This window comes from Triturus cristatus, chromosome 8 (genome assembly GCF_964204655.1).
Source record: "Triturus cristatus chromosome 8, aTriCri1.1, whole genome shotgun sequence".
NCBI lineage: Eukaryota > Metazoa > Chordata > Amphibia > Caudata > Salamandridae > Triturus > Triturus cristatus.
Genome location: NC_140591.1, coordinates 123,042,523 through 123,067,421, shown reverse-complemented (window position 1 = coordinate 123,067,421; position 24,899 = coordinate 123,042,523).

Sequence of the window (24,899 nt, the reverse complement as noted above, 5' to 3'; positions counted from 1 at the left end):
GGTGTTTACTATCTTCTCGATGACCTTTGCTGGGAACGGAAGCAGGGAGATGGGCTGGAAGTTCTTGAGGTCGCTCGGATCCGCCTTGGGTTTCTTCAGTAGTATCTCTGCGTGCTTCCAGTTCTCAGGGAAGGTGGCGGTCTCGAAGGAGAGGTTGATGATTTTGTGCAGGTGGGGTGCGATGGAATTGCTGGCTTTGTTGAAGATGTGGTGCGGGAGAGGGTCAGACGGGGATCCAGAGTGGATTGTTCCCATGGTCTTGATTGTGTCCTCGATGCTCACGTTGGCCCAGGTTGACAGGGTGTTGTGGGCGGTGGGGTGCGGTGAGTTCGGTGTGGTGTGGTCGGTAGGGGCCGTCCGGGGTCTGAAGCTGTCATGGATGTCGGTGATTTTTCGGTGGAAGAAGGCGGCTAGGGAGTCGCACAGGGCTTGCAAGGGTGGGATGTTGTTGGCATTGGAGATGGAGATGGGGTTGGAGAGTTCCTTCACGATGGTGAAGAGCTCCTTGCTGTTGTGTGCATTGTTGTCAAGGCCTGTGCTTGACTCAAAGAGAAAGAAATGGACTCCCTGATCAGCACCAGGTACAAAAGAACTGGAATAAGGCTCCTGCCAAGCAAAAGAGAGGATCACCCCAGCTGACCAGTTGCAACTGGAATTTTCCTGGTCTGTGTCCTATTCCCCAAGTGGCAATCCAGAGTCTCTCAACCCTTGGCTGGTGCTGCTAGACCCTTATTTTTCCCAAAGGACCAAGAACCTACCAGATCTCAAAGTTTGGAAACTTTCGGCAAAGCTCTTCAGAAAAGCACCAGAAGGAGATTGGCTTAACGTAGAGAGTCAAGACGCCAATGTCGACTTGCCAATCAGATTCGCCTAGCTGGTTCGTCACGCTGAAAAGCCCAAGGCAGAGCCCAACTCGACATTGGGAGGGAAGCTGTCAATGACTTCTTTGAGACCCTCATCGCCGTTGATGCTGAGTATCTGACGTGCGTCTTTTCACCTACCTGCTGGGCTGAAGCAGGCCACCATTGTCGAAACGAAGTCCACATCCAGGAAGTTCGAGGACCCATAAACAAGTCTGTCGATGAGACAAAAGAACCAAAATAAAGACTAATTTAGAAGGTAAACTTTGACCGGGACCTAGTTCATAGCCTAGACGGCCCATGCTCCATCGTGGTCGGCCTGAAACTTTGACTTTATCACAGTAGCATGCCACCTAGTGGCCACAAGTGTTTTTTTAGGTTTTTTGGTGCTGTAAAGTACAATTGTTTATTTAATCTTTAGTAATTCATATCTCTGATTCCCTACTTTGGATTTTTTTCAGTTAGGTGTCATTATAAAAATACAAATATTGTCTATTTTTACAAATTGGTGTTGGATTTTTATTGTGGTTTGTCTTTTACTTATTTAATGTTTTGGTGGTCTTAAATGCTTTACACATACCTTACTCCTAAATAAAGCCTGATTACTCGTTTGCCAAGCTACCAAATGTTGAGTGAGGATTAATTTACTAAAACATGATTGGACCGATTAGTGATTGTGGCATTAATACTAGCTGCGGGTGAATACCTTCACATACTAATAACCAACTTTCCTACACTGGTCAAAATAGTTACATTAGGTCCTTGTTTATTTTTAGAATCTCCACGTCCTCTAATGAAGCAAGGTAAACAGCTGAGAATGGTGAGGGCAACTTGAAATGAGATATGCGGCCATTGAGCTGCTACTGATGATTTTGGCGCCAAAAATCTCCAAGCAGGACAAACTTGGATTCAATAGCATTTTAGGTCACATTGCAGCAGGAGCACAGTTTCTGCCTGCCTCAGTTCAAGGGTTTTATCTTAGGACGTAGTCACTTTTTTGGGTCTCAAAATCCACCAGTGGGGCAAGCCTGAAAACCATAGCCAGGAAGGACTCCATAGGACAGTTAACTTCTCTATGAGGTCTAGCTGAAGTAATTTTCAGTGCAGTATAAACCTCCAAGCAAGCCAAGCATGATTTCCTTGCCCATAGATGCATCACCTTGGAAGCTGCTTCACCTTGACTCACTTCTTCTGACATCTTGAGGACAACCATGATTTTCTTGCCTGCCCGAGAGGCAAATTTAGTCAGGTTTTGCATTGGGGTAGTGTAACCTTTGCAAAAAATTATTTCTAGAATTTACTAAGCCACAGAAAACCACTTTGTGTGGCTTTAAGTTGTTTAGTAAATTAAAAAAGTAATGCAAGGCAGTGCATGGCTCTGCTTTGCATTGGTTAGGTGTTCCATGGGTGGAGAATGGACGTTCCCATGCATACACCCATGGATTTACTAAAACTAGTAAACGTGGGAATGTGTTGAAATGCTACACCTTTCCCAGCAAGGCAAAATTAGGAGAAATATCTCTATTTCTCCTTGTTACTTTTACTAAGAAATTGGGTTACTGGTTGAAGGGAGTGGAACCCTGCTGAAGCAGGCACCACAATCCTAGGGTGAAGTCACAAGCAGACCCCAAATTAACCTGTGCTCAACCCTCTGGTAGCTTGGCACAGAGCAGTCAGGCTCAACTTTGAGGCTATGTATAAATTATTTGTGCAGCACTTTGAAAAGTAATATAATGAAAACACCACAGAAAAAGGATTCCGCACAAAAGTCAGAAAGTTTGTCACAAATAAAACAAGACCAACGCAACAAATATCCAATCAGAAGAACCGGAGATATGCAATTTAATAACATTAAGTGAAAATAGCTTGAAAAAGCCCAAAGCACTGCTCGCAGCTATGTGGTCGTGCAAAACCAGGAGAAAGTCAAAATTTCAGGTCGACTGCAATGGAGCGCGGTTTGTATTCAGGGACCAAGTTAGTTCCGCTGAAATGTTACCTTCTCAGTCTAACGCAAAGAGTCCTGTTCGCAGTTGAGGGGGCCTACTGTGAAATGAGAGAAGCTTCTAGAGGCTCCAATTTGAAGTATATAGGTTCCTTGCCTCCGGTGCACTGCCTACAGACTAACTACAGAGGGTATGCAGCCCTTTGTCTGGAGGCAATACACAACCTACTCAAGTGTAATTAGAGCTGTGCTCAGCTCCGCTCTCCCATCCTGCCAGTGATGGCCCATTAGGCACACCTAAACTCTCTATTGTGTGTGGCTGTCTAGGAACAATACAGAAATCTCAGCTTTCAGCTACACCCAGTCTTGTGACCCAGAGACAGGCTGCAGGGGCTAAATGGATAAGGCAGGACATTTTCAACTTTCTAAAAGTGTCATTTACAAAATTGATATTTAAAATCTGACTTTAACATAATAGAGGATTTTTCATTACAATTCCAAAGACCCCCAAAATGACCTGGTTACCTGTTCCCATTTGGAAGTTACAGTTTATTAAATTTAATAACGCAATTGCAATGTTATTCTGTGGGAGAGGTAGGGCTTGCAGTACTGAAAATGAAATTAGGAGTTTTTTTTACTACCAGGACATGTAAAACTTAAAACTGCATGTCCTACTTTTTAAATACACTGCATCCTGCCCTCTGGCGGTTCAGGTCCTACCCTAGGGGTGGCTCATATGTATTAAAAAGGAAAATTTGGACTTGGCTAAGGTTTATTTTGCCAGGTTAAAATGGCAGTTTAAAACTGCACTCACAGGGTGTGATGGCAGACCTGAGGCATGTTTACAGGGCTACTGAAGTGGGTGGCACAATCTATGCTGCAGGCCCACTCGTAGAATGTATTTTCAGGCTCTGGGCACATGTAGTATCATTTTAGTAGGGTCTTCCAACAAAATTATGTGTGGCAATTAGGGAGATGCCCATTGTACCATGTTTAGAGCGAAAGCACAATCACTTTACCACTGGTTAGCAGAGGAAAAGTGCATAGTGTCCAAATGCCAACACAAAAGAATTCAGCAACAGAAGGCAATAAATCTTGGAGAGATCATGGTGCAAGGGTACCTGTATTGATACTAGTCAGCCTTAAGAGCGCCAGCACAGGGAAAGAGCTGAAGAGTGCAGTATATTAGTAGATATGCGCTTTTAAGCTCTCTCCCATTCATGCAATGCAGTGCAGAGCAGCAACTTGCCTTGCTGCACTTTGTTGCACTCATTCTAGGTAAATCTGCTCCTGAAAGTTTTTCCACCTCATGGAAGTCTCATCATTTTGTCCCAGTCCTCTAGAGATGGAAAAATGACTAGCGGTATATCTACTAATCTTTCACACAAAGCAGGGCAGCAAGCAAAATTGTTTCACTGCAATGTGCAAAAGAGAGAGAGCAGAAATGCTTCATCTTTACAAAGATATGGAGCATTTCTGCCCTCTCCTTGTGTTGACACAGTGTGTGCTGTCTAGCGCTAATATAGGCAACTTTGCACACCAGGGCAAGGGTACCTGAGATACAGACAGGATTGTTTTTGTGCGGGAAGGGAATCCTTAGAGGCATTTTTCGTTTACATGTGGAAAGAGAAAAAACAAGTGGGAAGTAAGATTTTTCTCCCCATGATGCCTCACCGGAGAAGGTGTGGCTTTTGGACGCATTCCCAGGCTTTCTAGCTTTAGTAAATCTGGGAATATGCCAAAACACCCCTCAAGTTGAAATGTAACTTAACGATACTCAAGTAGCGTTGCATTACATTTCTTTACAAAATCATGCAAGGCAGCACAAATCGCCCCTTGCATGGATTTGCAAATAATACTGAAGTGTTTACGTTGTCCTTGCGCTGCAAGAGTAACGCAATGGCTTGATAAATCTGGGCTTAAGTTTCTCTTCTCTTTAATTGCAGAGTAAGTTCCTCCTGCTCACACATGAAGGATCCCTCAAGATCCTCAGGGTAGATCTCTAGGCACCAGCCACTTTAAGGGTCCACTTCTCCATGGTCAGCTAGGCCTGTTTTGAGTCAGGAGTACATCATCTTTTTCTTCCCATAAGGCAAGTAACAGCATGGAGGCAACTTGAGCATTGCAGAGCAGCTTGACTCCCTGGATGCACACAAGAGTCAAGAGTTCTTGAGTCTACATCTTCCTGCAGTTAGGAAGAGTCTTTCTTCTTAATGATATTTCCTTCCCAGGGGCTGGATTGTTCATGTCTTCTGCAGCACTTTCTTCTCATTTTCCTGTAAATCTTCTCAGAGTCTGTAAATCAAAATTGCCCTAGACTTCCTCCAGCTGCAGGAGCTTTGGCTCTCCCTAAGGTCACTTCCCTATGGCCAGTGGCGTAACATAGGTCCCGCAGCCCCCACGGTGAGAAGGGCCCTGAGCTCCAGGGGGCCCCCCTCAGCACAGTACTCTGGGCTAGGAGGGAGTCCTCCATGTACCTTGCAGGGGACCCCCTCAAGCTTCGTTACGCCACTCCCTATGGCAATAAGATGTGCTCCCCTCTGTAAGTGCTAGAACTGTTTTTCACTCCTGCTGGGACAGAGACAGACTGTTTAGGGTCGATTTGGGAATCAATTAAAGTAATCTGTGACATTCCTGACATTTGGCACTCCCACTTCAAATGAAGAAGAGAGAAAGCTCTCCTTTGCGTCGTGAGCTGTTTTGAGGACGCTTCTAGATGGAATGGTTACCAGGAAGAGGGCTGTTACAAAGTCGACCGAGTATATGTATTTAGCTTCTGGAGTAGTGCTTATTGGTAAATCACTTATAAACTAAACTACCACCAAGTACATTTGTACAAAATTACGTTTACAATATCGTTGTCAAACATCTACTTTCACTAATGAATTACATTTAAACTAAGTGGGAAAACAATTTCCATTTTTTGCCATGCTTTGATATGACATATTGATTGTATTCATAACTGCATCCATTCATGAAAAAAACAGCTTTACCCTTACTGTCATATTTTATTGCTAAGCTTTTAGACTTCAACCCAGCTAGAACACGCTGTTGATCTCAAGAGTCATACATTTGTGTCATACATGTGGGTGGTGTAAAATACACAGTGCAGCCCACATCTGACATTTAATTTCCACTCCAAAAGGTGCACTTTTTGCTCCAACTTACAATAGCCTTACTGGAAAGTTAAATATACTAATTGGCTGTCACTAATTATACAATAGAGGTTCAGGGATAAAGCAGTTGTAGGGATAGAGCACACATATTGTGGCACTGAAGTAAGTATCACAGAGTACTAATTTAACCAGCAAAAGTATGCCCAATAATATGCCGAAAATCTGGTGAGTCCACGCAGAATAGGGAGCTTTATCCTGTACATTTAAGGTCATCTCTTTAAGAGTAGCAAAACAATGACAGCGTTAGGATTGGCAGGCCTGAGGTACTGTTATCATTTGCAAACCAGGGGAGTGTAACTTGTACTCCTACTGGTCTGAGACTTGTTATGCTATTTGCAATGCTACTTATATTCTAATAGTTCACATCGGAAATTGTACATGCGTAGGGGGTTGCAAAACGACCTGCTCAATAAATATCAATTAGTCTGATCACTGTTTGCAATTGGTTGCAACTACAGGGATGCAGAACTGGAAGGGACCGCAGACATCCAACCTTGCATTTGCATTCCCAAACAGGAGCCTTTTCAAAAAATATATGCATACATAACCATCACTGCCACTCCAACTCTGCCCCAATGTCTGAAAGAATTGAAATGTCACAACTTTAAAGATCTCTACATCACAGTACAAGAACTCTCGATACTCTCTACTTACTCGTTCAATGTATGCAGGTATTTTACCATGTACAGCCCTCCGTTGCCTTTTGGCTATGTTTGAACTATGGAAATACTATATGTATGCATACACATAAAAGAAGCCAATATTAAGACCCATGCTGGTTTAAAAAAAAAAACACACTCTTTAGTAAAACGTAGGGTCCTCTACAACACTGCCGGCTCCCACTAGGTGACCAGCACAATTCACAAAGGGGGCACCATCTGCTTTGCAAATCACCACAACTAAGAGGCTGGTCAGTCATAAATGGTTTGCGACAGTAGTTGCAGACATACACCATTGATACATTCCTCCAGGGTCGGATTGGTAAGGCAGGCACTCGGGCAATGGCCGAGGGGCCGGTATCGAAGTTCCAGCTGTGGGCTCCTTTTTTGGCAGCCTGGGGGGCCGATATGGGCTGTGTCTGGTGTGTTCCGATGTCGCCAGCGGCCCAGTGGGGCCCTCAGTGGCCTTTCTGGCGTCCATTACCTCCCTTTTATTAACGGGCAGAGGTGTCACTCAATTTCTTTCCCTGGACCAGCCCATTACTGAGGCAGATTTACAAGCCCCTTCCGCCTCATTTGCGCCGCCGTTGCATCACTTCTAACCCTGCTTTCCTCTCTTAATTGAAAATAGAGGGGCTTTGCCTTTCACGCTCCCTCCTATTTGCTATTTTTAAAAGTTTTCAAAAGCCTTTTTACAAGTTGGAAAGAATTTGAACCGGCTTTTGTAAATTAAGACAAGACACGGTCATACATCTTGTGATTTTGTTGCTTGCATGGTTTGCAACCACAAAGGTGCTTTGTATGCAGGTACTTGTTCAGGCCAAATGGAGCTGGCTGACATATTTGCCCTAAAAAATTATAGAATTCTTGAATTTCATGCAGTGGCACATTTCTTGGAACGGTTTTTAAAGTGCACAAGCACCTTCTATAAAAAGTCTACAGAGTTATCAGTAGGAGATTGGTTCTCATAGAAAATATCTTGTCAAGTTACATTTTATTCTTAAACCAGCCTTCTGCCTGGATATCGCAAGACCTTTTTATGTGATCTGCCAGTCACTTAAATAATGCTATGCGTGATACAAGCAAGCTATATTCATTCAATTCCATGACATCGCACAAAAATATGTGATTTCATAGACCTTATTGCTGTACCCATCAAGAGGAAGGGTTTTTAGAACTAACCTCTCTAATGGAAAGGAAGAACACAGAGTCCGGAGGACATCAATGTCCTTTACAAATCTGACAAAACCAGCAAGTTTAGTCTGGACTGGACTGGAATTTAGGTTGTGGTCTTGGAAGAAATAGGAGAAAAACCTTCTTCCACCCTAAATTTGTGGCCTGGGGGGGGGGGCGTAGCATGACCGCCGAGCGCGATGGCTGCGAGGCGGTGAGGCTCCTGACGCCTATGGCCTGATACCGCCCTAACATCCATAAATTGATCCGTTTTTTCCCCCAAAAGTGCAGCGGAGTGTGTGCTGTGCACCTGCTGTTGCACCATGCATCGGAAAAAGTGTCGCCGAGGCTCCGTAGAGAGGAGAAGCTGTGAAGAGCTCGGGCCAGAAATCCCCAGGCTCAAGTTATTCAGCAGCCGGCCGGGACTTCCGTGAGGGGTAGATGCGGCTGTCCGAACGTGACGGTGCCCCAGAAGCCTGTGACCAACATTGCATATCCGGACCCCAGAGGCAAGTGCGAAGGCAGCGATGTTCCTCCCGCTGTTCCCCCCTCCACACCACCCAGCTTGGGACTGACAAAGCTGCTGCAGGGACGGGGAGCGCACCTTTGATCAGTGGCGCAGCTCCAAATGCTCCGGTCTGCCTACCGCCCACACACATGTCGGAGGCCTGAGGGATGTGGCCGCAGGGAAGCGCGATCATCACCATTGAGGGAAGAGAGTTTGTGAACACCTGCAGGTCCGGATGAGGAGGTGGTGACCGGATCGAGTGAAATATCTGCCCTACAGTCGCAGTGTGGTGGTGACAGAAAGTCGCACCACTGCGTGGTGTAGTGCATAATCTTGGGGGAAGAATCACCTGGCTTACCTAAAGAACACCACCCAAAGTACAATGGGGGCACTGATACCATGCCGTAGTGGGTGCGTGGCATAAAGAACGGGGACAGCAACTCAGAGCCAGGAGTCACTGGCCTATATACTCTTTGCTAAAAGGAGGTGTAAGTTAACCACAAGACGTCTCTGAGACACTAAGGACAGAGCGACAACCATTTGGTGATATACATGAGACGGCGTTTTGGGACCGTCTCAGGTGCTGGAATTAGCGCGCAGAGAGCGAGGCACGAGATACCAGGACAGAGTACCGGTGTTTGAGACTCCAATTGAGCTGTTACACCATGTCTGGGCCGAAAAGACAGAGGACTGCACTCCAGACGAAGCTGGATAAATACACCACCCACAAAGTAAGTGAACTGGAGGGAGCAACCAAGTGTGAGGTGGAGAATTCGTTGACACCATCTGGAGAAGAGCCGACATTGGTAGATGTAATTGCAGGGGTGCGTACCTCACTGGAACACAGAATGGACACTATATCAATTGAAATGGTGTTGATCAGGACTAACCTGCAGAAAACGAGCAAAAAAAAGTGACCACCATATAAGTGGTGACCAAGGAACTTAGTGGCGACACCCAGCGAATGAGTGAAGAAATCAAATAACTTCAAACTGTGCAGAAAAGACTAGATGCCCAGCTGGACGATTACGAAGGTTGCATAAGACGTAACAATGTCAGAATTATCAGGGTCCCAGAACGAGCGGAGGGACCAGCCGCTGACCTATTTGTGGAAGACTTAATCACGAACCGCCTACGTCCTAAAACTCTATCAAAATTCTTTACCGTTGAAAGAGCACACAGAGTCCCGGGGGTAGACCTAAGCCTGGTGCCCCTACAAGACCCATTCTAGCATGACACCTCAACTTTAGGAACCAAGATAGTATTTTACAAACGGCTCGTACTAACCCTCCCCGAAAACATCGAGAACAGTGAACTGTCCTTTTTTCTGGACTTTACCATTGCAGTTCAACGCCAGCGGCGTACTTTAATGGATGTTCAAAAACTGCTGAGAGATAAAGGCATTCGGTATGCAATGTTATTTCCTGCAAAGTTGAGAGTAGAAGCTGATAGAAAGACTTGGTTCTTTGATACGCTGGTCGCAGCACAAGATTGGTTGGAGGGCTGGAGACCAGCGAAGGTTCACAATGCAAAATGATGCTAGAACATTTGAATCGGCCCTGTAAAGCATTTCACCACACTTGGAATTGTTAGCTCCAAAAGACCTGGGCCGACCTCACCTCTCAGAACAGCGGAAAGTAATGAGACGAAACACCAAACAGGCCAAGCGATCATTTTCTGCACTAATTGATTGTATTTGTATGTGATGCATGTCCATATGTCATCAAAGGGGAACACAAAGCAGCAGAGTGGTGTCCGCAACCCCTCCCCCCAACTTCTAGTTAGTTCTTAGTTAGTGTGACAGGCACTCTGCACTATTGGAGTTAGGGGCAGTTTTGAGCCCAGAGTGCGGTGGAGCAGGGTGGAGGGTGTTGGGGGTTTTGTTTTTGTGTGGTTTTTTTTTCGTTCATCACAGAGTCACCTACAGCGAGCCTAGGCATGGGAAATACAGTGACCAGAAACCTGCTGGGGAGAACATAGTATAAGGTTCTATTGGATGATGGTGGGTGTTCTGGGGAAGTGGCCTGGTACCCCCCCAACAGCGAATACTAACTAAAGACATGGACGTCACGAGTGAGAAACAAATTAAGTTACTATCCTGGAAGGTAAACGGACTGTGCTATAAACTTAAAAGAGGAATCATATTGCAATTTCTTAAACGGCACACCCTGGAGGTGGTTCTGCCCCAAGAGACGCACATTATAGGAAACATGTGTAGGGCCTTAGCAAGATGGGGCTATCAATTAATCGTGCACTCCGGGTTCACGCAGGCTCCAGGCGAGTGGGCATATTGAAAAAAACGCACCTTACCAATGACAATAGACCAGGTTTACACTGATAATTTAGGGAGATATGCAGCAGAGTCTGGCCAGTGCGAGGGCGAAAGGCTGACATTGATGTCACTGTACTTGCCACCGGGATTACAGGAAATTACATTCAAGGACTTAGGAAGAGTGTTGCTTGCGTTTCCCAGTGTTGGAATGGCAATAGAGGGAGACTTCATCTCAGTTGTTTCGGGGATGCTAGATCACTACCCCTCTAGAGCTATAGCTCCATCACAGCTGCAACCCCCACATTTTCTGGATGCTATGGGACTTGTGGATATATTGCAGGCGCATCACCTTGTAGAGACACAATACACAGTTCACTCTGGGGTCCAGAAAAGCCATTCCCGGTTGGACTATATCCTCGCCCCGGCAGCACAAGTTGGATATGTTAAAGAAATAAGACACCTAGCGAAAGGAATATCAGACTATTCCCCAATTTGGCTGCAAATGGAGTATGGGAGGGAAGACTGTACTAGGGTTGCCCCCATTAGCCCCTGGTATCTACAAAATCCCACCATTAGATTGAAATTAGAGCAATAAACTGAGCACTACTTTAATGAGAATGAAGGCACAGTTGATTCAGCTCAGGTCCTTTAGGAAGCCTTTAAAACAGTGATGAGGGGACAGGCGCTCTCTCAGATCTCCTGGGCGCTAAAAAGAAAAGCAGGCTAGACTTCTCCAATTAGAAGAAGAAATACTAAAATTGAAAGAAGGAATCACAACATCCGCTGACCAAGACACCGCACACATTCTCAATTTGACACTAGAGGAATATAGAACTGAGGCTAAGGAGGCAGCCACAACTATGATCAGCCAGAAGCTGGGGAGCGTGTACGAACTAGGGGACAAAGCCGGAAAACTGTTGGCCTGGCTAGATAGGTGGGAGGCAGCAAGCCGACTGGTCACGGAGCTATGGGAGAACACAGGGAGAAAAGTTACTGATCCACAGGACATTGCGGACGAGTTTGGTAGATAGTATGATCTTATTTACACTTCTAGGTCCACCAGGCAGGAGTTGGAAACTATGGAACTATTGGCAGAAATTCGTCTGCCGGTATTGGCAGAAGAAGACAAAATTGCATTGGAGGGAGACATCGCATCGAATGAAATAGCTCAGGCCATTCATTCTCTCCAGACAGGGAAAGTGATGGTCCCTAATGGCCTCCCGATAAAACTATTCAAGCTACGTCCTGACAAAATAGCCCCTCACCTTATAATTTGGTAGTATGTGAGTAGTACTATTAAACATACTACAAAGTGCAGTTGGTCAATATGTCCCTTATCTTTTAAATTTAAGAAGCAGAATAATGCATGCAAATAGTTTAAGACAAATCAAAAATAGCATAAATGAACAGAAAATATTAAAACATTTCATGTAAAAATATGTAGTATTACAAATGAAAAAAGAGCAAAAATAGACAACCATTTTCAATGAAACTCAATAGCGCTAGCAAGGCAATGGTACAAAATTTAATTATATGCACAAATTGGCAAATTTGAGGAAACCTTCCAAATTCCTTATTTGGCCTCATAAGTAGTTTGTGGCTGAAGCAACAGCCTGGCCTATAGAGCGTTAGGCAGGCATCTTCTTGTGACTTTAGACAGGTGAAAAATGCTACCTCCACTAAACAGTCTCCTTTAGTGATTGTTTAAAAAGTTAAACTAGTAAAGACTGCATGATATCAAATGAGCTGAGTCATTGCAAATGATAGAGAATATTTGTGTTCAAGGAGAAGTGAGCAGCAGCTGTACTGAGCCTTTTGGCTTGGTTAGTTCTTAAGTTATGCAGCTGCCTGCGCTCAACCCTCCTTGGTGACCACTGTTGACCAAAAAGGGTTACACAGATTCATTGGTGTGAAAGCCACCAATTGAGAGTTGCTGTTGCAATAAAAAGCAATGTGTGCAATATGTCACCAATGGTGGCAAGGAGTGTTATGAATTTGACCAGGGGCGGGTGGTGTTCAAGGGCTAAGGGGCTGCACTGCTTCCCCTTTGACAACTCTCCATTGAAGCAGTTCTTCAAATACATTTAAAAAATAATCCATTTTGTTGACCCTTACTCCCAGTGAAAGTCATGCACTTTGAAAAGCTCCACTGCGCATGTGTGTGCATGTGGTTGATGCTGTACAGCGGCACTGACTGCACTTGCCCACGCACAGCCCTTATGTTTTCTCATGACGCAGTGTTGTCCCTGGCTTATCTCCTCTGCCAGGAGTGGTGCTAGAAAACAGCCTTGTGTGTCTCAATACTCAAGCCTGACTTTGAAGGACTGCATGGCACTCAGCTGCTATTACTGCACCCGTTCATATCTCCTCAAAGGGCGGGGGGGGGGTGATCAGCAACACTTCCTGACCACACCGCACTCTAAGACGATATGAGAAAGGGTGGGTTAAGAAGCATGTTACCGGAGGTCTGCACATACTTTATAGTCACATTTTATCAAGAGTAGTTGAAATTACTGAATGGAAAAGATTTGATGCAGGGGAATACTAATAACTTCAGCCAGTGCTTGTCTGGGTGACAAGAGTGTGTGTGACCTGACCTGACCAAAAGTAATAATTATGCAATGATGAAGGAGCGCACGTGAGTAAGTTGGAGCTTTGTCTATTTACAGAAAATAAGTAAAAATCTGTTCTCTGAGCTCTCCCCTCCCTCCCTGCCTCTCTAAGTGCTGGTGTCTCTCTAGGGTAGCAATGGTGTCAGTACTTTATCATGGATAGTGATGTTTGTTTTAATTTCTTCTGCAGATCAATGACTACATGTGATATTAAACACATATTAAATAATCTGTGGGTTAAATATTAAAAAAATTAACTAAGCCTCTAAGTGTATCCTGATGCTAGGTTATGCACGTTAGTGTGAATGGATTAGGGGTGGGCGGAATTTGCGGAATTAACCTTCGCAAATTATCGCGAAAATGTTTAAAATTATCGCAAATAAGCAGAAATATCGCGAAGATGCGGAAGTTTTTTTCCGGCATGTTCGCGAGATTTTCTGCATGGTTGCGGGTCGCCAACTTACCCATGTGGTTGCTTGCGGGCGCGGCCATCTTGTTTTGAGTTGTTCTCGCGGTGCATGATCGCGAGAAGAAAGACGTGATCGCGCGACGCATGACGTCACTGCGGGCGCGAACTGTCGCGAGACAGCGCAAATGGCTAAAAACAATACAACATCTCATGGAGAACGCGACCGGATCAAGAAAACTTGTCGGCGAACGCAGGGATTCAGGCAAGGTGATCGCGCGCGCGCGAGAATGTATTATTTTACAGCGCGAGCAAGAAACAAATTATCGCCAAGCTGCGGAAACCGTAATCTTTGACATTTTCGCGCTCTCCGCGGAACGCGAAAATGTCAAATTATCGCAATTTCCGCGAACGGAACGAAATTTTTGCCCAGGCCTAGAATGGATCAGGCAGTGATTGCAGCTTGACTGAGTAGCTAGGTAAATGTGGAGTGCTGAGTATACGAGTTGAGTGAATGGAAGTGAATAGCAGACCATGGGTCTGTGAATGAGTAGGTGAGAGAAGGCAATAGGTGAGTGTATTGTTGAATGCAGATGGTTGAGAAGTGAATACAAGTAAGTGGGTAGTGAGGCTCAATCACACGGTGCAAATCCATGTGTGCATTTATGCCCGCCACTGTTTTGAATCATCAGCCACCACTGAATTTAACGGATCATTTTTTGCGGCTTTATCTTGAAAGGTTTTGAAAATTTGTTATACTGTACCCTGGTTTCTTTAGACAGAGGATGCTCATGGTATAGTGGGTCCCACACACAGGAATTTACTAATATTGGTCAAAATACAACCAAATTGTCAAAGCAACTCTTTAAGAGAGCAAAAAATGTTTACTAATATTCATGTGCTGTCAGATAGAAACAGTATTTGGAGCTCTCAGGTCTAGTTTTTTTTAGAAATGTCCTCTGCTGAATCTTCTGTCATCCTGCTGTCCTCCTGAACTTTGCAGTTACCCTGCAGATCAAACAGGTTTTTAAACACATGGGAGTCCAAACAATCAGTTAAAAATAACACCGGCACCAGACAATTCCATAACAGTGTTGAAGTTGCAAAATTTAACAACTCTTGTACTTCTCAAGAGGGCTATAAGTGGCCAGAAAGTCTGCTCCTTACCATCTGCCACCAGCAGTGTGAAATAAATCATGTTAATTACTGCTGGAAGCACCAGACTTGAACATTGCTTGTACAACCCTGAATAAGTAGATTGTTGCCCTGAAGAAAGGGCAACAGGATAACAGTATGAAAAAGAGACACTGGATAACACTAGTCTGACTTGTCACTCCGCTGGTGCTGAGGTCTACTCTGTGGGTTTGGATATGTTCTCGGCCACAGTGGACATCGAAAGACTAGAGTAATAGTTTAAATATATATAGTATAATTTGAATATATATCTCTGCATAGTATCATAAACCCGAACTGTAGCAAATACTTCCAGAATATCTTTGTGCCCCAGACTCTCTGGTTATAGATGGAGCTCTTATGCACCTGAAACTGAAAGACAAATATAATCTTCATAGTATATGCTTCAATGCTTTTGCAATCTCACACCCTTCTGTTGTAAGAGAGCATTTTCCAGTGGGTGAGCACATGCCCTCAAGTTCTATGATATTATGCAGACTGGTCCAGAAACTTCATTGTAAGTAAATGTTGGAAATGGGCCTTCTTGCAGGGTTACCCCAAAACATTTTGCCTTCTTCCGCCTCTATTTTTGACTTTGTTTTTGCTGGTTTTAGTGCTCTGGGAACTTTTTCACTGCTAACTAGAACTAAGATTCAGTGCTCTGTGTCTAAAATGTAATGGAATTTGGTTTCTCCATGATTGGCATATTTTAATTACTAATAAGTCTGATTGTACCACCCACAAGTAGCCCATCAAACCTGTCCCAGGCCTGCCACTGCAGAGCCTGTGTGTGCAGTTTTAAACTGCCATGTCGACCTGGCAAGTTCACCTACTTGCCAGGTCCAAAACTTTCCTTTTATTACATATGTAAAGTCTAGGGTAGGCTGTAGGTAGCTCAATGGGAAGGGTGCAGTGTATTTAAAAGATAGAACGTGCTTTTGAGATTTACATGTCCTAGTACAGAAAAACTGCTAAATTTGTTTTTCACTACAACAAGGCTATATCTCCCATAGGTTAGCATTGGAGCTACCTTGTAAAACTTTACAAGTATAACTTCCAATTGAGAGCAGATTGAAAATTGGAGTTTGGTGTCTCCGGACTCACAATTTAAAAAGCATCTTTTTAGTGAAGTTGGTTTTTAAATTGCTATTCCGAAAATGCAACTTTTAGAAAGTTGGCATTTACTTACTTTAACCATTCTGTGCCTCTGCCTGTCCCTAGAAGACACAGCTAGGTTGGATGACAGCTGAGCTTCATGCATTCTCTCTAGACAGTCACACATAAAGGGAGCTGAGGTGTGCCCTGCATATCCTGATGGACCATCACCGGGCTGATGCGTCTTCCTGAGCTAGAGTGAGAGGGATGAGCTGGCACTTGCACCTGAATAGGACTGGCCCTGTCCCCACACAAAGAGCTGCATAAACCCTTGTAGTGTGTCTGGAGCCATGGCCAAGAAGGGCAGGGTCTTGTGCACTACAAATTCTTCAAAGCCTGAAATGGATAATACTGGACATCTGACAACATATACTTAGAATACTTCTGGACTGAGGTCATTCTGCTTGCTTTGCTGTGTTGGCCAACTGCCTGCTGCTTCTTGCCTGGGAGTGAGAGGACATGACTTTACTCTCTACATCCAGCATCTACAGGTTCTCAAGGGGCTTGTTTGGGCATTCCTCCTGTTCCTGAAGTTGCAGGGATATCAACAGCTTTAACTGCATCTTGCTACCAGTACCTGTACTCCTCTGCTGTGAGTCCTGCTCTGCCAAGTGATTCCAATCCTGGGCCCATGGAAGTCAGTGTTTGCTGTTGCAACCCAAGGAACTAATGCATCAACACCAAAGTGTCAGAACTGGAGCATTCCTGAAAAACTGACGCATTGCTGCTGCCTGCACTGAAGCCGCGGACACTGCTCTATGATTGTGTGATGGAACAACCTTGACTTACAATACAGCCCGGACTTTGCCAATGTAGTGCCTCTGAATCAAAGCTGTTGCTTAAGTCTCGGACCCCACATCACCCATTGCACTCCCCGCCAGGTGTAGCTTCTACCTAATGTATAACCTTCAGCCCAGTGGTTAGATATCAACACCTCGTAACAGACGCACATTGCTCACAACATCGACGCATCAATGTCTTTCCCCGACTTTGAAACTAATGCATCACCTACGACAGTGACGCATCACCTCCGGATATTAACGCATTGTATCCAAGCATTGACCCATCCAAGGTACTGGCAGCAGGTCTACATGACTCTTGTACCCGGCCTGCGCTCAGTCGAAGTCAGACTGTACTTTTGGATTTGCCCGTCAAGTGCTACAAGATAGCTCCAATTAGAGCTATTGACTTCTAAGCACTGCATTTTGATTTAATAACGCAAAATTCATATAGTGACATGCATATGTTGGATTTTTGTAGTTTTTATCTTGTTGTACTCAGAAAAATCTAGGCTAATTTCCTAAACTGTGTGGAGTACTTTTATGGTGTGTTCACTGTGTTGCTGTGTGTATGTGTGTGTGTGTTTGTGTGTGTGCATAACTATTTCACACATTGCCTCTTTAGTTTAACCTGACTGCTCTGTGACAAGCTACCAGAGGGTGAGCACAGGTAAACATTTAATATGTAGTAAACTTACCCTGATTAGGTTGTGGGTCCTGCTTGGACAGGGTCCATACCTCTGCCAACCAGAAACCCAATTTCTACCAGTAAACATTTATCAGGATTATATATTTCACACTGAATTAATAAATGGTAATTTCTCTAAAGATGTATAATATTCGTAAATATAATAGACTTCTTTAGAATGTTTTTTAAGGTGGTGAGGATTCTTCCCATCCTTCAATAGATTACTATTCATAGTGGGACACAAATGGAGTTTCTGTTTGTTCAAGGATAGTACTGAAAATATTCAAGTTGGTTATTACCTACTGGCGGTCGCCAGTAGGTAGTTATAGTTAGGACCCCTTTTCCATAGGAAATCCGCAACATTCTATTTTGAATAACTTTGGCGCCGGTCGACGAATCCTCGCGAATTTCTCAAAATAGGTGGGGCGCTACGCTCCGCTCCTACCCTGAAAGTCTCGGGGGGATTCGTCAAGCGGGGGCTGAGATAAAAGGGGGGTCCCAAAACGCGTTTTTCCCATGCATTTTTCCATAGGACCTTTAGACAGGGCTACAGCCCGAACGGCTGAACAGAATTACTAGAAATTTGGCAGAGAGGTAGTCCCTAGGTCAAGGAAGTGCCTTTTGTAGGTTTGCTGTAAATCTGTTCAGTAGGTCCTGAGAAAATAGCATTTAAATCAATATATATATCTGAGCCAGCTTACGGTACGCTTACCGTAAGCTTACCGTACGCGTACGGTGGCGTGCGCGAGCGCGATTCTGATTGGCTGTTAGATCTTAGTAAACATTCGAATCGGCCGAAACCAGGAAGCGGCGGCCGCCATTTTGTGTGTTTCACTCAGAAAAAAAAGAGTGAAAACAAGAAAAGGGGGCAAGGAGGAGAGTTACAGACCCCCTTACATTTGTGAGGGGGTCAAAGAAGGACAGAAAAGTACAAAGAAAACATTTATGGATTTTAAAAAAAGTCACGGGGTACGCGTACGGTAAGCTTACGGTAAGCGTACGGATGAAAAAAAAAATTAAAAAAGAAAAGAAATGCAGATTTAAGAGTTTAGATATTAGGGGGCTCTAAAAAGAGCCGTTGTGTTTATGAAGTGATTTTTTAAGTGGTACCTACAAGTAAGTACCGATGCAGAGTCTAAGGTTCAAGAGGAAGACTCTGTTCCCTTCATCATTGAAGTGCACACCATCTCCTCTATAAATGTCTTGCATGTCATAACGCAAGTTGTTGTGGTAAATGGCACCCATACCATAGTCACGGAGGAAAGCAGAAACAGATTTGTTGACGTGCTTTCTTGCTTTGTCAATTTGCGGACAGAAATGATTGGACCAGTTCCATTTTTGCCTTTGGCATATGTTGGAAAACACAAAGGCAGTTTTAGGGAAAAGTGAAAACAGTTGTGCAAAGGTGTCCTTCATAAGCATTTCCAGACCTACCCCAGTCAAAGTGCCTAGGTCATTGCCACCACAGTGCACTATTATGAGGTCAGGGTGTTGGATTTGCATGAAGGATTTCACCAATGGCATCAATTGGTGCCACTTTAACCCTCTCTGACCAATCCATTTAATGTCTACATTTGGCAAAGCAAGGTCTCTCACCATACCTGTTTTCTCTGCAAACTTTTCACTCCAGAAAACATAGCTGTGCCCTACAATCCACACTGTGAACATCTTCAAAGGAGAACTGGATGCACTCAGGAGGTGTCTTTCAGTAGAATGGCAATAAGAAAAGAAAGACAGTTTGGAAATGGAGGCATACATATTTTTTTCAAAACAAAAAGAACTGATTGGCTGTTTCATACCATTCTAGAATAAAAACTAGGCTGTATGTGTAAATTAATAGAAGCATGTTTTGTATTGGTACAAAAAAATGTGTTACCAAAGAACAGTACTATGGATTTGCTGTTAGGTTTGAAAAGTCAAGCACTCTTGCTCTGTGGAATTGAAACATTGTGTGGCGAACTTCTGACCTAACTCCACACAGCAGTGTTCCATGAGCTGTTGCTATGGTAGCAGGCAGAAGTCAAGTTGGGGGAAGGGTACTAGGCAGAAGTCAAGTTGGGGGCAGGGTACGTTTGGAAAAGGGTTGGTTTTCAACCAATAGAAATGTGTGATTACATTTGACAAAAAGGGGGAAGCACTGAGATTTGAAACTTACATGTATATGTGTGGAAAAATAGAGGGAAAGTTTGCCATTATCTGGTTCTGCTGAGAGGAGAGAGGTGTAGAGAACAGAGATCCTGGCTCTGATAATCTGCTGTTTGAGTGCCACATTTCTTTCACAACTAACTAATTTTAAAGGTGAGTTTAGAGTTTGAGAGGGGATGTATATGGTAAATTAAGAAATGAATAATAGAATTGGAATTCCTTTTGTAGAAGTTGTGTTTATTATTTTCTGTTTTGGGAGAAATTTAAATGTGAGGAACATGTAAAATAATATGGACAATTTTTTCATGATAAATTAAGGTGTACTGGTAAAAATAAGGAATACTTTAAGGGTTTGAGGTTGCAGTCAGTAATGCAAATACATTCAGCATCACTAAGGCTGGTTGCCCTTGCTGGAGTGTAGGCAGTCACCGAGGATACACATGGTGGTGGTCTGAAAAAGCAGTTTGGACATGGGCTTTTTAAGAAAATCTAAAAAGTGGATTCATAATGTGTCAGTCTGTAAAAGTGATTTTCACTTGCCAAAAAAAAAGAGCAGTAAGTGTGCATTTAAATTGGCAAAGAAATTTCGTTTTGTGACTAATGTGAAAACATGACTCTGTGTGCAAATAGGAATTACAGGCAGAGATTTATTGCGTATTGCTCTGGTGATTTCACAGTTGCATTAGATGGAAAGGGGGAGCGATTTTTTGGTGCAGAAGCAGACTCTTAGCACACACCCAGCTCCTGTCCATGTATAATCATGCACAGTATTTACAAGCGAGTGGGGTTTTCAGGTTTCAGTCTGTAATGCAAATACATTCAGCATCACTAAGGCTGGTTGCCCTTGCTGGAGTGTAGGCAGTCACCGAGGATACACATGGTGGTGGTCTGAAAAAGCAGTCTGGACATGTGCAATTTAAAAAAATCTGAAAAGTGGTTTCATAATGTGTCAGTCTGTAAAAGTGATTTTCACTTGCCAAAAAAAAAGAGCAGTAAGTGTGCTTTCAAATTGGCAAAGAAATTTCGTTTTGGGACTAATGTGAAAACATGACTCTGTGTGGAAATAGGAATTACAGGCAGAGATTTATTGCGTTTTGCTCTGGTGATTTCACAGTTGCATTAGATGGAAAGGGGGAGCGATTTTTTGGGGGAAGAAGCAGACTCTTAGCACACACCCAGCTCCTTTCCATGTATAATCATGCACAGTATTTAGAAGCGAGTGGGGTTTTCAGGTTTCAGTCTGTAATGCAAATACATTCAGCATCACTAAGGCTGGTTGCCCTTGCTGGAGTGTAGGCAGTCACCGAGGATACACATGGTGGTGGTCTGAAAAAGCAGTCTGGACATGTGCAATTTAAAAAAATCTGAAAAGTGGTTTCATAATGAGTCAGTCTGTAAAAGTGATTTTCACTTGCCAAAAAAAAAGAGCAGTAAGTGTGCATTCAAATTGGCAAAGAAATTTCGTTTTGGGACTAATGTGAAAACATGACTCTGTGTGCAAATAGGAATTACAGGCAGAGATTTATTGCGTTTTGCTCTGGTGATTTCACAGTTGCATTAGTAGGAAAAAGGGGGAGCAATTTTTTGGGGGAAGAAGCAGACTCTTAGCACACACCCAGCTCCTGTCCATGTATAATCATGCACAGTATTTACAAGCGAGTGGGGTTTTCAGGTTTCAGTCTGTAATGCAAATACAATCAGATTCTGGGCTTTTTTAATACAATCTTTGAGATTGTTATTTTTTTTTTGCCCGCTGTTAAATGATGAATGCAATTGCTTTCACAATTTAAAGTGAAATGCAATATATTCTGAAAACAGCAAAAATAAGGCAAAAATATTTTTTTAAAAATATGTAAATACGAGTACTGTATTTTAAAATGTTTAAAAAATATTAATACTTTTTTCTTTTTTTTCAGATTGATATAGAACATTTTCGAAAACTAGACCCATTTTTAAAGGAATTTTTTTTTAAAAAAACAAATGAATAAATATTTTTTTGAGTGGGTATGGTAAGTCAATAATAATAATTGTAGTGTTTCAAAGTCCTTGTAATGTGATTATTGATTTTTAGTGTTTTAAAAAAAAAAAAAAAAAAAAAATTACGCGCACCGTACGCGTACGGTAAAAAAAAAAAAAAAGTTTTTAAAAATATCTATAAAAAAAAGATGAAAGATAAGGTTGGCTCTTAAAAGAGCCGTTGTGTTCATGCAGGGAGAGAGGAAAGAAAGAATGGGAAAATTGGTCTCTGTGACAAGTGTGCTGATCTATTTTGAGGTCCACTAGGGAAACACTGGTCTCCCTATGACAAATTAGATCATGACAAGAGGCACATCGAATATCAACCCTCAGAAATCGAGGGTTAATTTCCAGAGGGCCAGCAAAAGGAGATGCTCCCCCCACAGATGAAGGGCTCACCTGACCTGCAGAAGAAGGAGTCAGCCCTGCAGATGATGGTCCAGGCTGAGCTGCTGTGGATGTGCTTGGTTGACTTTCTGAAGGGTTACCTCCAAAAAGTCGAGCATGTGTCCTTCTGTGTACATCCTTGAGTTGTCTCTTCATGGTATGATTCCCAAAGGAATACTTCCAGTCAGGATTACCTCTTGAAAGTACACGCTTACACAGCTTGCAAGTTACCAAGGGTGCATTTACCTTTTGCTGGCCTTCAGGAAAAGTAAAATAATCCCATACATAAGAGGTCTTTTGTTTCCTCGCTCTCTGCCTCAAGGTAGTGCTGCTAGTGCTAGCCTCACTCTCAGAAGAGCTCTGCTGGTCTGCCATCGTATCACAAAGACAACCCAGCTCCTTCTCCTAAGGGATCACAAGCAGAAATGAGGGGAATGGGTGTGGTGTAGGAGAGTTCTAGAACTGAAAGTAGTTTCAACCAATCAAAAGTTGTGTTTCATGATCACATGACCTACCGTACGCTTACGGTACGCTTACGGTACGCTTACGCCAAAAGTGCGCATGCGCGTAAAAAAGACACGCGCTTGCGCGCATGCGCATAACAGTCACTACCCGACACTTCCGCGTAACGTGCGCGTGTAGCGTACACGCGTACGCGTCCCACGCGGGAGTACGCGCAGCTACGCAAATTGTGTAACTATACGCAAACAGCGTAGAAAAATTACGGGCGTTGCGTAAACCGTACGCTTACCGTAAGCTTACGGTACGCGTACTAAAAAAAAAAAAAAAAAAAGGAAAAAATGTATTGCTAATAAATTTTACCTTTTTGTATTATAACATTTTTTTTAAAAAACATATTATAGAATTTAAAAAATTTAACCACAGTCTTAAAAAAAGGATAGAAAATTTAAAAAAAAAATATGTAAAAAAAATAGAAAAAAATACATAACTTAGCATTTAAAAAACCGTACAAATTCACTGAAAAAACCATAGGTTTCACACACGTTATAGTTAGGAATTTGCATTTAAAAAACCTTGCTAATTCAATGAAAAAACAATAGGTTTCACACACGTTATAGTTAGGAATTAGCATTTAAAAAACCTTAGAAATTCAATGAAAAAACCAAAGGTTTCACACACGTTATAGTTAGCTGGACATTTTACTCGTAAAAAAACATTGAAATTCCCCCGTTATAGTTAGTTAAGCTAACTATAACTCGCGCGCCCGCAATGCACTGCTGATGACGTCACATATTACATCACTCATGACATGGTCAGTGACATCAATCATGACATCACTGATGACATCTCAAATGACATCACTGATGACATCACTAATGACATCATCCTTGTGATAGAGTGGCAGACCTCCTCTCACCCTAATATAACCTTTGATACACACATTCATAAATAGAGACTAAACTTTTCAAAACAATGGACATACCAATACCAGTTACAACAACCTCTTCAGTAATTCTAAGATCCACATACACATCCACTCATTCACCAACAGTCCTATACAGTCACTCATACATGTACTCACTCATCATATGTACTCATACACCTATACATCCTGTTACACAATGCCACTCATCCGTAGAGTTACTCACACACATAGTCACTCATGCTAATAAAGAATCAAACATCCATTTACTTGCATATACAGTTATACACACACCACCACACTTACTTCTACAAAAACTTACACATACTTAGTCTTTTAAACAATCACTTATAGAAACACATACTTATTCATACAGGAACTCTTTCAATCTCTCACTCTCACATATACTCACTTATATACACCAATAGTCACATATACTAGTTTAAAACATATGTAGTTACTCATAAAACCACTGTAGACACAGTCATTCACTCACTAACACACCCATACACACACTCATCCACCCATGCAGTCCTGCACACATACTATCTTCAACACATACAAACAGTAAGTCACTCATTCATGCACCTATGCACTACGTAATACCCCCCATCGAACCATAAAGACATCAGACACTTATACTGATACCCACCAAACCAACTAATAACCTATATAAACACTCATGTAGCTGCTCACCAACCCATGCAGCCACTTATACACAAAGTGAAAGACTGATACAGATATATACATATTTAAACATTACTCACTAAGCCATGTATTCACTATGATACACCTAATCAGTCAGTTACACAATCAATTTTTCAAAAACAAATCATCCATTTAGACACTTATATACCCATTTATTCTTCCATCGACCTTGAGATATACATATATAAAACATATTTAATTTTCAGAAAAACACACATTCACTGGATGATGTCATCAGTGATGTCATCAGTGATGTCATTTGAGATGTCATCAGTGATGTCATGAGTGATGTCACTGACCATGTCATGAGTGATGTAATATGTGACGTCATCAGCAGTGCATTGCGGGCGCGCGAGTTATAGTTAGCTTAACTAACTATAACGGGGGAATTTCAATGGTTTTTTACGAGTAAAATGTCCAGCTAACTATAACGTGTGTGAAACCTTTGGTTTTTCATTGAATTTCTAAGGTTTTTTAAATGCTAATTCCTAACTATAACGTGTGTGAAACCTATGGTTTTTTCATTGAATCTCAGATATGAATAAGACCTGAGTCTATATTTCTGTATGCAACTGTAGCTTCCACGACATGCTTCCAAGAAAATAAACAGTGTGTGGGGTTTTCATGAAGTCTGGCAAAAGGTCCTAGTGCAGCACCAAGTATCTTCATTGCCTAGCAAAGATGGTTTGAACCAGGGGGGAACGTATACTAAATAACTTCCAAAACGGCTGCCACCACTTCCGAGCATTATGAGAGTTCTATGAACACATAGGAACTGTAGTTTGAATTCAGCCATCGAAGTGTCTCTCTGAGAGGTGTTCCAAGCTGCCCTGGGAGCCCTGCCAGCCTTTCCTTC